Consider the following 15,012-nt stretch of genomic DNA (forward strand, 5'->3'; position numbering starts at 1 on the left):
ATATTATTCTACTGAAGCCATTAACCAAAAAGTTGTACACTATACAAGGTCCTTGTTCTGACTTCCTGTTCCTTGGCAGCAGCTAAAAAGTCCCATTGCCATGTCAGACATCTTCTTTAAGTAGCTGAAAAGAGCATCTTGTCTGATATACTACCGGTTTGCCAACAATAACCTTCTGCATTCAAGTCTTGGAGGAAGTTCAAGAATCCATGAGTTTTGCAAAATTAAGTGTAAAATCAGCCCTCCACACCTACTCTTCAAGAGTTATATAGAAGATAAGGCCATTTTGTACAATTAAGTCCGTGCATACACTCCACTTATCTTTTGCCTTCATCATATGATATCAATACTTTAAGACCTAACAAGTAGGTACCATTATATTCTAGTCTGTTCTCATTATATATATAAGGTCGTGCACTCACAGACAGCAACACAAGTTACCACAATAAATTAGAAGCTAATCTGCAGGTCAGAAGGAATGGAATTCCTTTTTCCTTCCTCTTTCTCTCCACTGACTATAGAGACAGCTTATATGACTAGTTCAGATGCAGGTATACAGAGCTAGGAGAGATTAATCTTACTCAAGAGGCCTACAAGCTTTTTCTCTCTCTCTGTAGGATGGCCCAAGATATATCAGGAAACATATTTACATTTGGAAGCATCAATCCTGCAGAAATTGGTGAAAAATAATTTGAAACAGTGAGTTATTAGAGTTTCACACATCCTAAAGCAAGAACAATTGAAAATGGAGAAAGTAGACAGAATACTTATCAAAACAGAAGAAAAAGAAAAACAAAACTTAAGACACATTTGAAAGGTCATAGTTCGTTAAGCATCACAAAATAAAACCTGAAAAAGCTTCACAGGCATCAGAGAGGTAAACTGTTTAAGATAAAGGACCATACTAGCAGTAAAATAAACATGAGTAAACTAGATTTACATTTGTTTCAGACAAATATTAGAAGAGTGATCACAAAAGCTCAGCTGGGGAACAACCAGCCTATAACTAGGCAAACAGCCCTGCCAAACCGAAGATGGACTACGACAGCCTTATGAAAGGGATTTATACAGTACAGCAGCTGTGATGCCAAGAGAGAAGGCAGCATGACTCAGGAGGTCTCTTCCATTCCTATACTCCTAATTTAAGTTTCTACTAAATAGCAGAGGTCACACTGCTCAAAGAACAAATAGCACTGGTGTTCACATAATTTAAGATACAACTTCAGATCTCACCACTACTTTCCCCCACCTCACCCACACCTCAACCTGCTCTGCCTTTATCTAACTTTAAGCCCCTACTATCACCAGAGAGACTAAGCAACCCTATTATTTTCTTCTAGTAAGTCACCTCTACCACAATACTGAAGAAAAAAAAAAAAGGCAGCTTCTAATCTCTCTTCTTTCTTTACCACAGAGAGGATACCAAAACAACTGTACAGCTGAAAAGAATTTCAGTTCACCCCAGCAGCACCCTTATTTAGGCACTACATGATATTGTATTTCAAAGATAAAGGATAACACAAATAAGCCACTCTGGTGAAATTCTCCCTTTAGAAAATCAAATCTATAGCTATACATTTGATATCATTAAAATAACTAGTTACAAGATAGAAAATTCACTCTATTATTATTTATAAGGCAGTTTAATCTCACCAGAAGAGCTTGCTTTCCTCACTCTAGCAGAGCTCTATAGGAAAATGACCTCTGGTGCTGGCTGTTAGGAACCAGGAAGGAACTGGCTGTAATGAGAAGGCAGCTTTCACCTGGGCCTTGCAGGAAGGCTCTCCTCCTCTTTGGGAGGAGAGACAAGTATCAGAATTAAGAAAGCAATGTAGAAGCAGCTGTGGAGGTGGCACTGATACTCAGAAATATGGATCCCCAAAGAAATTTTCTAAGGAAGCTTGTATGAACTTGCTGAGAGCATATGTTACCTAAATAAAATAAAAAGCACATGAAACAGCTGCAGTGTCTGCACTGAGGTGTGAACTACCATAAGGGTGGAAATACAGAAAAGTTATATTGGAAAAAAAAAAAAAAGAATGAACACTCATATAGGTCCATTAAAAACACACACACCAAAACTCAGACGAATACCCCTTGCCGAACAGCAGGCAGGACCTTGAAGCACAACTAGCTCTCAAATACTATAGCGCTAGCTCCAAAGAGGAGTGCCGTGCCATTGCCACTTCCTTTGTCTCTGTTTGTTGCACTGCTTTACACTGCATTCAGGAGGGAAGAGGCAGGGACATGTAGCATGTGGGGCTGGATAAAGCCTGTATTTTACAGAGATGCATGTGCAAGAAATCTTCTGGCCAAGAAGAAAGAGGAGTGTGATAAGTCCAAAGAAATGTGGGTTGGAGCTGATGGGGTAAGGGAGAGTATTGTGTAGTGTGTGGTGTTATGGTGAGGGGGATGTGTTAATTCCATGGTGCTTCAAAAGGTGTTTGGGCTTGATTAAAGGTAAAAAAATAATAATTTAGGCAATTTAGTGGGGGAAAAAAATATTATTTAAAGGAGTAGAAAGTGATTCAGGAGAGCTGTCACATCCTCTCACTTTCAGCTTCTGTTCTTTGGTGAACCCAGATTGCTTTCAATCACCAAAGCAACTTATTTATTTATTTATTTATTTATTTATTTATTTATTTATTTATTTATTTATTTATTTATTTATTCCAGTTAAACCCTTGAGTGGAAAAAATGCAACCATTTGGTCCTTGTTGCACATGGAGCCTGAATTCAGTGCTCTTGCAAGAAGATGTTGAAGGACAATTTGCATGAGTTGCTAGTGCAAGGGGAACAGTATTTGCACAACGAACCTTTCATCTTTCATATGATTAAGCACTAAAAGACTCATCGGGCAAATCAGTGAACCCAAGAAATTTACCAAAAGAGTAAAAAAAAAAAAAGTAGGAGGGAAAAAAATTGAGTGACTTTTTATAATTCCCCTTTGCAGCTTGAATCTAGTCCAGAACTCACTGAAGACAATACTGTCACCAAGGGAACCCCATTATGAAGAAAAAACGTAATCCCTTAAAAGGGAAAGGACAAGTAAAGCATCCCCCCAAAACATTGCTGACCACAGTGAGAAGATACGTAATGACTACACAGTTGTTTTCTGAACGAACGATTTTTCCAAAAAATATGTTAAGGTGTTCTCAGATGCAAAAAGAAATCATTGCTGCTCTTAACCAAGTTCTCCCCTGCTAATTGCAATACAGCTGCTATTAGCCAATTCCCTAGGCCCCTCCAGCTTCCACAGTGATTTGAAACCCTGATAATATTTTTCATTTTGTTTCTTCTGTAGACAGAGGCAAAAGCATTTCCTTTCCAACAGCATGACACAGGCTACAGACAGCCTGACGCCAAAGCTCTCTGCAAATCAATATATTTAATGCATTTGAAGTCAGTAAAATCTCCCAGGCTAGTCCAGGGTTGCCTGAGGAAAAAAGAAAGCCAAAATGCTAGAGAGCTGTATGGATATGGATTTAATATTCGATATTCTTACTTAAGGATCTCTTGATTTTAACAGAAACACATTTAAAAAACCTTGGGTTGTAATTTAGAGGGTTTGTTTGTTTTTTCCCTCATAATATTTTTGTGAGTATGAAGAAGAAAATGAAAGAAGTGAGTGGTATAAGGTATGTTCAAGTCCAGGTTGGCAGGAGGTGTATTTACAAGCATAAGGATGAAGGAGGGAATAAATCCCAAAGATTATGGGGACACAAAAATATTCCCAAACCTATCACACCACTTCACTTTCTCCCTCGTTTATTTTGCTCTAGTCACTCTGGCCTTTTTACAGGCTTTCGTCATTTACTTAAGATACCCCTTTTTTTCATTAACCTTCATTCTTTATCACTGCAAAGCCTCTTTCTTACCCATCCATGAAGTTTTACTGCCTCTTAAACACACAAGCCAGAGGCAATCACTGAAGTGAGGCAGCCAGTCTTTCCCCTAGCAAACCCACCAGAAATGTTCTCCTTCCATTCAGCCTCAAAAAATCCCCAGGGATTTCCATTCACTCCACCTTCTTCCTCCCTCCTCCCACTATCCCGTACGGTATATCCAGGGGGAAAAAAAGGAATAAGCCTCACTGAAACAGCTGCCATACTTTTCAATCTTACTTTGTATCCATCAACAAACATGATTATGTACTAGGCCAGCCTGTAAAACTCTATTAAACCACAGTGCAATTTCTACCTTGCTGCCAATCTTTAAAAGCTGCTAAATAATGGTACCCCAAGTTCACTATTTGGCTTGTAAAATATTTTTATTTGTAAGTATTTTTATTGCTTACAAGTGGAAAAGCAACATAATAAATTTCAGCTCTGTGTACAACTTTGGGCTGCCAGAAACAGTGAATAAAATAACATTTCCACCTTAACACACTATTAACCGTGATACTCAAACCCACATTGCTTCGAGTGCAAATATTAATTATTTCTTGCTAATATTTCAGCAAGACTGAATGCAATTATTTCATCAAAGTAGATGCAGTAGGAGGTAAGCAAGGAGAGGTAGCTGCTCCTGGTTTGTGGGAAATAAGAAATTGAGTCTTTCTCTCAGTCGTTTTTTCTTGTATGGATTAGGAGGTTAGAAAGAGAAACGTTGCCTTTCTTTTACATCACATAGTCTGATTATGAAGTTCCAGAACACTTGTGCTGCTTTCCTGAATACTCTTAAGTCCTGGTTGTCCCAATAAAATTTTAAGTCTTTTCGACACTTTTCGACAAGTTATAATATTTTTTATAGGGTTTTTATTGAAATCTGGAAAGTGAAGATCGGGGCATATCACACAATCATTACATCATTTATTTCTCTCTCCGAGTGCATACCATTCTGTGCAAACCTTCATCCTGGTGCATTACAGTGCTACCAGAGGGTAAGGTCCCTGCCACTAATGCCAGGACAGCCTGACTCCAACAGCTCTGGGGAATGGCACTGTATTTGTAGCAAATGGGAGCAGGTGAATTACATTGTCTGGATTTAGCACAGCAGAACAGGAAAGAATTAAAGGAACAGCTTCAGTGTCTCTCTATTTTGAGCAATGTTGCCTTGTCTGAAATGTCAGAAACCAGCTGTGGGCACTGCGTCCTGGGATCGGGTCTGCCTGATGCCTTTCAGAGGCTTTGGGCAGCGGCCCAGCTCCCTGCATGGCTCTGCTTTCCAAGTCAAACTGCAGATTCACTGCCTCAGCCAGAAGCTTTACAAGACTCCTATCAAAGTTCCTAAAGAACCCAGTAATCAAAAAAGTGGTAATCATGTCTCAGAAAAAAATTTCTTCATGCAGATCCTAAGGCCACTCATGGCTTGAGGTTCTTATGATGGAAAAGTTAAGCCTGGAAGCAAGTAGGCAACAAAAATCCACAGCACTAAATATTCTCTGCATATCCTTCTCTTCAAACCAATTCTTATTTTCTAACCACTTGCCCCCGCTATTCAGCAATGCAAAACGGAATATATATGCATTTTAGAAAGCAAGGACAATTTCCCTTGTGGATATTCTTTCTTGTGAAAACAGAAAACAGTTTTAGCCCATGCTTTCTAAAGAAATAGGTGTAACATTGCATAAGAGCTGCACGCTGAAAAGGCAAAAAGATGTACTATGATATATATATACATATAAAGACTATCTCATCAGGACTCCAGACTGGGCAGCAAAGTTTCTGTTTTGAACTTGCATTCCCAGGGATTTAATTTTTATATCAACAGGTCTCAAACTTTGCATGTGGTTTCCAAGTCCATGAAAATGTCTATTCACTCTCTTAAATTTAAATATGCTATATGTAACACTGTAGCATCTAGACAGTCCAACCAACACTGAGTCAGGCATATGAAAGAAAAATAATACTCTGCCTACAAACATGTACTCTTTCATATGCCTGTAATGTAGGTAAAAAATCCACTATGGTCTATCAGCATGTGGACAAGGGGCCAGTTTCCTCTCTGCTGTATATTGGAATGGTTCAGCAAGCTGACTTCAAATAACCTGTGTCATTTCATCCCAGCAAAGAGTTTACCCCGAGGGTTTTGCTAACACTTTTGATCATAAACACCAAAGGGCAGTAATCATCAAGTTCAAATGAATTAGCACACTAGGTTTCTATGGCTCAGAAAAAGTAAAAGCTATTCAGTCTTCTGTGAAAAGAAGACATTTGATAAATGAAAAACAAGCAAACAAACAAAACAAAACCTGAGTGTTGTCAAAATAGATGTGTATATGACAGTTCCCAATTACAAATTATTTGCTCCTAAGCATATATGGCTAAATATTACAGGTGGAAGGACATCACAATGCTCTTTTGGAAGCTTCTTATGGGGAAGACAAATGCTGCACTCTTTAAACTCTGGCTCACACAAGGAAGCCCACTGAAATCACTAGGACCGCGCATTTCACTGTGAGGTGACCTACACCTGCAGTTCCCAGTGCAGGGGAACACAGCTAAGACATCCTAAAGGGCAGCTGATGCTGCACTTTTTTTTTTTTTTGTACCCGTGGCAAAGAAATATGAGTTACACTCAGAGAATTTCAACACACAAGAGATGAATAAAAGGGTACAACATAATAGTGCTGTAGACCTGGATTAGTTTCACATTTATTTTTCTGAAGGAGTGGTAATGACCAACCATTACTTAGGTTAGTCAGATCTGAGGAAAGCTCTTAGGAATTTTTGAGGGACCTCTGATCCAAATGAGGACTGCAATGGCAGGGAAAATGCCAGGCTGCCAATTAAAGATCTGGAGATGGAGTAGAGTAACAGGAACTTCTTATTTGGACTGCTAGATTTTAAACTAGCTATTATCACTCAAGGAAGAAAAACATAAAACTTCATTGTGAACAAGTTCCCTCCCTAAAACAAACACACATTGCTCTAAATGCAGCAATATCATCCCCAAACAATAATATTAAGAAAGGCAGTACTGGAGTTATGACTTTTTATGACTTTCCAGAACACCATGTTCTTGCTGGTTACATATCTTAAAACACTGTGGCAAGAAAGAAGGAAAAAAAAAAAAGGAGCAATGGCTGAAAAACACTAGAACACTAGGGTAATGAAAACCTTGCCCAAAAGACAGAGACGAACTGCAAAAAGACAAAATAGATGTCCTTTTCCCCATGAACATTTCTCGAGAAAACTATCTTTTATTCTTTTATTTCTGCTACAATTCTGTGAAGATCTTCTCAGAAGTTTCTGTTGTAATTGTTGCAGAGTATTAAAAGAAAATGGCCCCAGTATTTTCAGTGAGACAATGAATAAGAAGGAATGCAGTAATATTGTCCAGTGATATGGAGAATGTAAATTACAATGCCTTCAACAGAGCATAATCAAACTGTATTGAACACAGCTGCAAACTGTCATTGAATGTATCTATAAGCCATATGAAGGTTAAAATAATGAAGGCAAGGCAACTTATTTTTTCCACCCAGGCTAACAGTACTAGTTTAAGTTAACACGGGAGTGAATTGAAACTCCCAACTGGAAATAAAACCCAAGCTATTTCATCCTGCATTAGTCTGGAAAAGAACAGCAACTCGTGAAATGACTCTAAGAGGAGAATTTTAGTACCATATGTGGGTAGGAGAAGAAGTCTTATTTCTTTAAGTGGGTTCTTGGTCAAGAGGAAATTTGGACCACATACAGATTTACATATCTGAATATGAAAACTGTCAGCAAGAAACTTTCATTCAATGGATGCTGAAGCTTATTTCTCACTACTTCTTACTCTGTGAAGTGCCCACAAACATCTCCACCTCAGCAGCACGGATCTCATCTCACATTCAGGAACACCTGTGATCCTGAAACAACACCTAAGCCCCAAAGTCTTAGATCTGCTCAGCATGCACTTAACAGGCACAGTCAGACTTGCACTCCTTGGAAAACACGCTTGTTTTCTAGAGTCCAACCAGAAGAGGCACTATCCTGTATTATACAAATGTTCAGCTCACATTCATGGTGTGAGGGATCTCATTTCCAGGCTCTCCTCAGCCTGAGTTGTCATGTACACCTTCTTCCCAGCAGAACTACAAGCTAGACTGGAAAATGGGAGTGGAAAATGGTCCATCAGTCCCACTGCAGTCAAGCCAGCGTGAAGTAAGGTGCACATTTCACACAGTTGGCTGAAACCCTTATGAGAGGATAGCACAGCCCTGGGCAACTTAGCGAGGAAGAGAAGCCCCGGGCTTTAGGGGTATTGATGCCTGCAGCATGTCAAATGGGGCTTGCAACAGGCTTCAGGGCAGGTTCCCTAACTCAGACTTGTTGACATCAAGATCTGTCCTGTGAAGTCTCACTCTGCCCCCCTGAACTCTGCATCCTCATCAGCCTGCCTTCAACAGGAGAGGTGTCCATAGCCCAAAGATTAGAGTACCCTTCTTAGGGGGGTCTGTATTTGACCCTCTCCAGGCTGAGGCCAGCATACAGGTATGTGATCACCTTCCTGAGCAAGGGCATGAGCAATGAGCTCCCGCATAACCAGGAGGCAGCAATGACAACAGCCAAACCTAATGAGGCCTTTACAAAAACCCTGCTGGGGGAACCTACCTCCGGAGAAGGGTCCAGACTCTGCAGCTTGTAGGCACTGGGCTGTGCTCAGCCTTTGCTAGGGGCTATTTCAAGGCAGGTTCTGCTGTGTTTGCAGGTTTCCACCCAATCCTGGCATGCACTTCACAGGCAGATTGTGTGTCCCAGCCCAACGTCTTTATTGAGCCTTCCTGGGACTGGCTGCTGAAGACACCTGTTTCAGCCCTAAATATGACAGCAGAGAAGCACAGAGACTACATCCTTCTCTTTGTTCTTACGCATAAAGCATTTCTGGCCCAACACTGTAAATATTTCACAATTCTCCCACCAACTGCAATGGGAAGTGTATTGCATCTGCTATATTTTGATTTAATTCCGCTCCGTACCTTGCAGCTGAGGACAGAAATGTTCTCCTTGTGATAAATTTCCTTAGCATAAGATTACAGACACTAACAACAATGAAGAAAAGAACAAATGTTAGAAAAAAAAAAAAAGGAGTGCATTACTTAGACAAAATAATGGAAACCATAAATCACTGCACTGACAGGATTAAATGTGAAACCTTTAATTATACATTTAATCATTTACCAACTTGTTATTTTCCCTGTAGTAATGCTCATGAAGCTTCAATAAGATCTGAGTTTGAGGACGATTGTATTATATCCATGGATTGCAAAAGCAATACACATAGAAATGGTTTTAAGAATAAAATTAATACTAACTTCAATCTTCAATTATGTTGACACCTTTACTGAGCATCTTTATTGTTCGCAGTCATACTGGCCCTCACGTAATGACGTGACAATGTCATTGCATGTCAACCCATCTCCACTGTACAGATATTATATAAAATGAAGTAGAACTAAGGGAAAATTAGTGGTGATTCAGGAACTACACTACCATATTAAAACCAGAGAGTGTAATTGCATTGCTGAAGAAGACTGTGTTATTTATGAAGTATGGACAAACCTGTGCCCACAGGCTATATTTGCTCTACTGCCTTTCCACAAGGAGGCAAGAAACAGCTTCTAGAACAGAAAAATGACTCCCCAGTCCCTGAGCACCTTTTCCTATGAATCCCAGTGTCCAACAGCAGAGAGCAGGGCTAGCTTTGCTGTTGCCATGGGGTTCAGAGTAGGCAAAGAAATAACACAATTTCTGAAAAAATTCTGTGCACCAGCATAATCTTTCAGCACTTTCAGAACAATATTTACTGAAAACGATCTCCCCCCCTCTAACCCGCCCCCCCCCCCCAAAAAAAAAAAAAAAAACCAAAGGCAAATTACCTTTCTTCTAACTGGAGACTAAGGCAAAATCCAGACAGACTTCATATTTACACAGACCCCCTCAAAGAACACACAGCGTGAAAAAGCAGACTTTCTTCAAAGTCGAAACATTGCTTGTATGCTAACAAAAACAGCCTAATATTATACTAAACACATCATCTAGTAGCAATTGTAAAGGCACTATTATATGGCTGGATATTGTATTGCATATCAGAGAGCTGTTGGCAGGAAAATATCTGTCCTCTGGAGCACCCTTTGTTTTGTTCTATCGTGTTGCAGGCTCTGGCAAATTGCCTTAAGATTCCTAGCTGGGGTGGGCTGTCACACAGCTAAAATAATTCATCAGCTTTACCTTTTCTTAAAAAAACAATGTTGACCGGACTTGTGTTACAGGGAAGATGGGTTCGTTATACTCGTTCAGCTTAGGCTTTTTGCCCAGCACAGAACACAGAGGCAGACAGGGAGCTTGCCAATGTTTAGGGTGAAAAGATGAGCAATACCAAATACAGTGGAAATGCGCACTTAGAGTGACTTTTAGCCATCCTGATGGAGGAGTGAAACATTTTTATTATGTATTTTATAGAGACACAAACTACTAGACAGATTACTCTGAGATAATCTTCAGGTTTGGGTTGGATTTTCTGCCATGTTGTATGTTTGGAATTGAATCATCTTGTTGAAAATTATGTCATTATCTGCACATGGGACTCTTGAATCTTTTGGAATGGCTTGCTATAAACTGGAGGAAGTGTTCCACATCCTGCTAATGTCTCTACCTCTACAACATTTTGGAGTAGGCAACCCAGAAAGAAAAAGGGATCATATAATTAGGTTTTGGCTATCACATAAATCACATTCTCAACTAGGTGATTTTTCCATTGCACTTCATAAGCAAGAAAAAATTGCCTGGGGAAGACAGGGAACACATGCTCAGATCTGTAGGACTCTAAGTACACCACACACTGGTAAAAATAATTTTTCTTTTCTCTTTTGGATCTTTTTTTGAATCATGACGTGTTTGGATAGATTCAGTAATATTTCTGTATCACCCATCCAATATGAAAAGGGCCTTATAAGAAGCTCAACATAAGCCAGCAATGTGTGCTTGCAGCCCATAAAGCTAACCATATCCTGGGCTGCATCAAAAAAAGCATGGCCAGCAGGGTGAGAGAGGTGATTCTCCCCCTCTGCTCTGCTCTTGTGAGACCCCACCTGGAGCCCTGTGTTCAGTTCTGAGGTCCCCAGGACAGGAAGGACATGGATGTATTAGAATGAGTCCAGAGGAGGGCCACAAAGATGATGAAGGGGCTGGAGCACCTCTCCTATGAAGACAGGCAGAGGGAGTTGGGGTTGTTCAGCCTGGAGAAGAGAAGGCTCTGGGGAGACCTTATAGCGACCATCCCATGCCTAAAGGGGGCCTACAGGAAAGCTGGGGAGGGACTCTGTGTCAGGGAGTGTAGGGATAGGACCAGGAGCAATGGCTTTAAACTAAGAGAGGTTTAGATTAAAGAGGAAAGTCTTCATGTAGAGGGTGGTGAGGCACCGCCACAGGCTTCCCAGAGAAGCTGTGAATGCCCCATCCCTGGAGGTGTTCAAGGCCAGGCTGGATGGGGCTTTGGGCAACCTGATCTGGTGGGAGGTGTCCCTGCCCATGGCAGGGGGTTGGAACTAGGCAATCTTTAAGGTCCCTTCCAACGCAAATCATTCTATGATTCTATGATTAACAGCACCACATAACAAAACCAAACCAAAAACAAACAAACAAAAGACAAAAACTGTATTAAATCCATGTTCTAGGCTTAAACTGAAAATATAGGAGGTGTCTGTCTTTATACTTCTACACACATGTGAGACAACACGTTTTCTCCTGGAAATGGGGGAAAATTTTATAATCTTTTTCTCAAAAAATAATGGAGAGGAAATTCCTGAGGCAACTCTTAAAGCAGGTTCACTTGTGTATCTAATGCAAAACTGAGACGCAGGTACATTTACTCACCCTGCCAGCAAGATGATCTGTAGGTCTTCAGAGTTGTTCTTTCTTTCCTTTCTCTAGTCCACTTACGCATCAGGTGCCTTAGAGACAAGGGACAGCCAAGTGAATTTACGTTTCTTGCTCTGGGTTTAAGATGGTTTCCTGTGGCAGAGAGGATACAGAGACCAGATATGGTGTATAAAGACTTTCAAACAATTGTTTCCAATCATTAGCGTAATTCAAGTAGATCCTACATCCTGCTTTCAACAGTAGCCAATACTGAGGAGTAAAAACCCCAACAGACAGTTTCTGAGTAAGCTGTCCATAGGAATCATTGCTTAAGAAGTGCTAGAATCTTTTATGCTGCCCTATTTAGTTGTGGAGAGAGAATACATGTGAAGAGAATTTCCAAAATTTTCCTCAATAGTTTCTTATAGCAATAAGTTCTACTAGGTAATTGTGCACATTTCAAATATGCTTTTCTTTCATCTCTGTTAAATGCATGTATTCTTAAAATTTCTATCCCACCGTTCATGTACTACAGCAACGGTCGTGATCTTTTCTGAAATATCCATTCAGTCCCCCTATTCATGGCATGTTCTCTTTCCTGTGCCTTCTTCTCTACTTTCTTTTCACTCCATAATGTCTTCCTCAAAGATTATTCATTTCTGTGTGTGTGTTTTTGAACACCTACAGACTCTTCCTCATGCGGGATGAGTTGATCAGACCTCAGTTTCCCTCTTTTCCACTGTGTACCACTAGGTGAGTTATGGGAGACCAGTTAAATATTATAATCATCTATGGCACTTTTCTGCTTCTTTTTTCGGCTACAGAAAACTGGTGCATCTGGTAGAAAATTAGAGGAGGAGATGTTGAAACATGCAGAAGAATCACTTCCTTTATGACCACTGTGCTGCTTGGTTTAAGTGAAGAAAAGCAAGCATGCAACCACGCCAAATATATTGTAGTTAATAACATTATTAAAAACAGAAATAAGAAAACGTCTAGCTTTGAGAATTTCAGAGCTCCCCTGAATAATTTTTCCAAATTGTCAGCTGAATAGCCAAGAGACTAGAATAGTTCAGAAGAAAAGAAACCATTCAAGAATGGGTAATTATTTTCATTGCCTCACAAAGCCTAAAAAGAAAAAGGACTTACTCTCACTAGGGGTAACTTTAGAGGTAAAATTGCAAAAATCTCTTCAGAGATTTTTCTATTAAAGGTCATGGGTATCAAAATCTATAGTTCCACTTTAGATCCATTATAAAGCTACTATAAATAAAGTCTGCTATATGGCACCTTGTCATTGATTCCCACTTCAGTGTACTCAGTACTGCAGACACAGGAAATTCTTAAAATAAACAACAGTATTCTCTACTTACTGCACTTAAAGGGAGTCAGGACTTCTGTACTTTTATTTTGAGATATTCATTGCAATTGCTCATTGAGCAAATTATTTTATTACTGTTTAGATGAACACAACTACTATATCAAAATATAGTGTAACTATGACAAAAGTAATTCACAGTTTACCTCACTGTTTACCACAAAGCAAATTAAGTCATTTTACGAAATTATTTCTTAATACTAAAGAGATGAAAATTTCCAAGCAGAAGTGCTAACATTTATTGTCCTTAGAACTAATCCGATATATTCTATGACAATTTTAAATATACCAATATACTTTTCTTGAATAAAACAGATCATACAACTGGAAAATATAGTACATAATCTACTGAAGCTATTAGAGAACTCCTGGTGATTTTTCAGAAGTTCTGGCTAAGAAGGAAAATTTCCAGAAAAAGTCAAAATACTTGAAAACTTCCAAACAAACACTTTTAAAATAATTTGTAGCAAACTTACTCATATACAAATGAAAACTCATTAAAAAAATGCAGGAATACATATTTTTATATCTTTCAGAAAACATTACTGTGTTTTGCTGAAAGAGATTTTGGGAACTGAAGATGGGAAGGGTGAGAAGTAAGAGGAATAATCTCGAAAATCAAAACACATCATTTGTATTGATTTTTTTGACAGCTCAAACGGAATGGTGTCTCTTGAAAACCAAGAGAGCAAATGGGCACAGAAAAGTAAGCTGCTTGCTGAGGATAACACACATGGATCACCAAATGCAGAAGATCAGCATGGACAGGCAGATTCCAAAGAGGCAGGGAGGGTTACTTGGGAACATCATTGCTCTGGCCAGCTTGGGTGGAATCAGGTAAGCTGGACCTCAGCTGGACTTGAAACAGGTGAGAGACTTGGGCAACAACCAAACAAGATTCTAGGGGAACGCTGGCAGCAAAAGGAAGACTGACAAATAGGTTTCTGGGAGAGGCTGATGAATCTCCTTCCTTGGAGATATTCAAAATTCAAATGAACGAGGCCCTGACCAACCTTATCTAACTTTGTCTTGCTTGGGCTAGGATGTTGTTGATGGCCTCCAAAGATCCATTGTATCCAATGTGATTCTGAGATTCTGTGAAATATTTTATTTACCTGCAGTTTTCTTCTCTCTGAATAAAAGAAGGGTGAAGGTTAAAAGAAATTGTGAAAATCAGAAAAAATAATTAAAGTAAGAATTTATCTCATATTTAATAGTTTTCTGAAAAAAAAGAGATGCTGAATTTTTTACTAGAAAATAGTGTGAGTGGGGTAAAACCATCAGACCAGCACTAATTGCATTTTTTTAATCTTTTGTTCTCCACTATCTATATGAAACTGTTCACCTTGTTCTGTTTTTGGCTTTGTTCTTTTTTTTTTTCTTCTTTATTTTCCTTTTTTTTCCCCTTTTGTTGAGTTAATGCAGACTGATAAAACAAGATTAACTGATGGCCTAGTTCTCATTGGATACTTGACTGATATAAGTAAGCTCCAAGACTAAGTATGTTAGCGAGAATAGATTAGCACAGTTTGGTAGGCAGCTTTCTCTGTGCCACATATCAGCAGTTCACAATCAACACTAGAATACATGAGAATAGATGGGACATGAATATGTTGAGTCCAGACTTCACAAAAGTACTTGAAAGGAGTGAGCTGCAGAGTGCTTATAGGGGCCTTTAATTTCTCCTGATGTTCTCCTGGGCAGAAAGCTTTCTCTGTGTCATGGGATGGCACTGGTGTATGGGCCCTATCATTTTTTTCCAGGTTCATGCTCCATCTGTTTCTCCCTCTTTGCCTCTACATGTTTAACTAAGAAAAGGTAAGAATTTAGCTCCATACACTATTC

The sequence above is a fragment of the Anser anser genome (assembly GCF_964211835.1).
Source record: "Anser anser genome assembly, chromosome: 2".
In the NCBI taxonomy this organism is placed as follows: Eukaryota; Metazoa; Chordata; class Aves; order Anseriformes; family Anatidae; genus Anser; species Anser anser.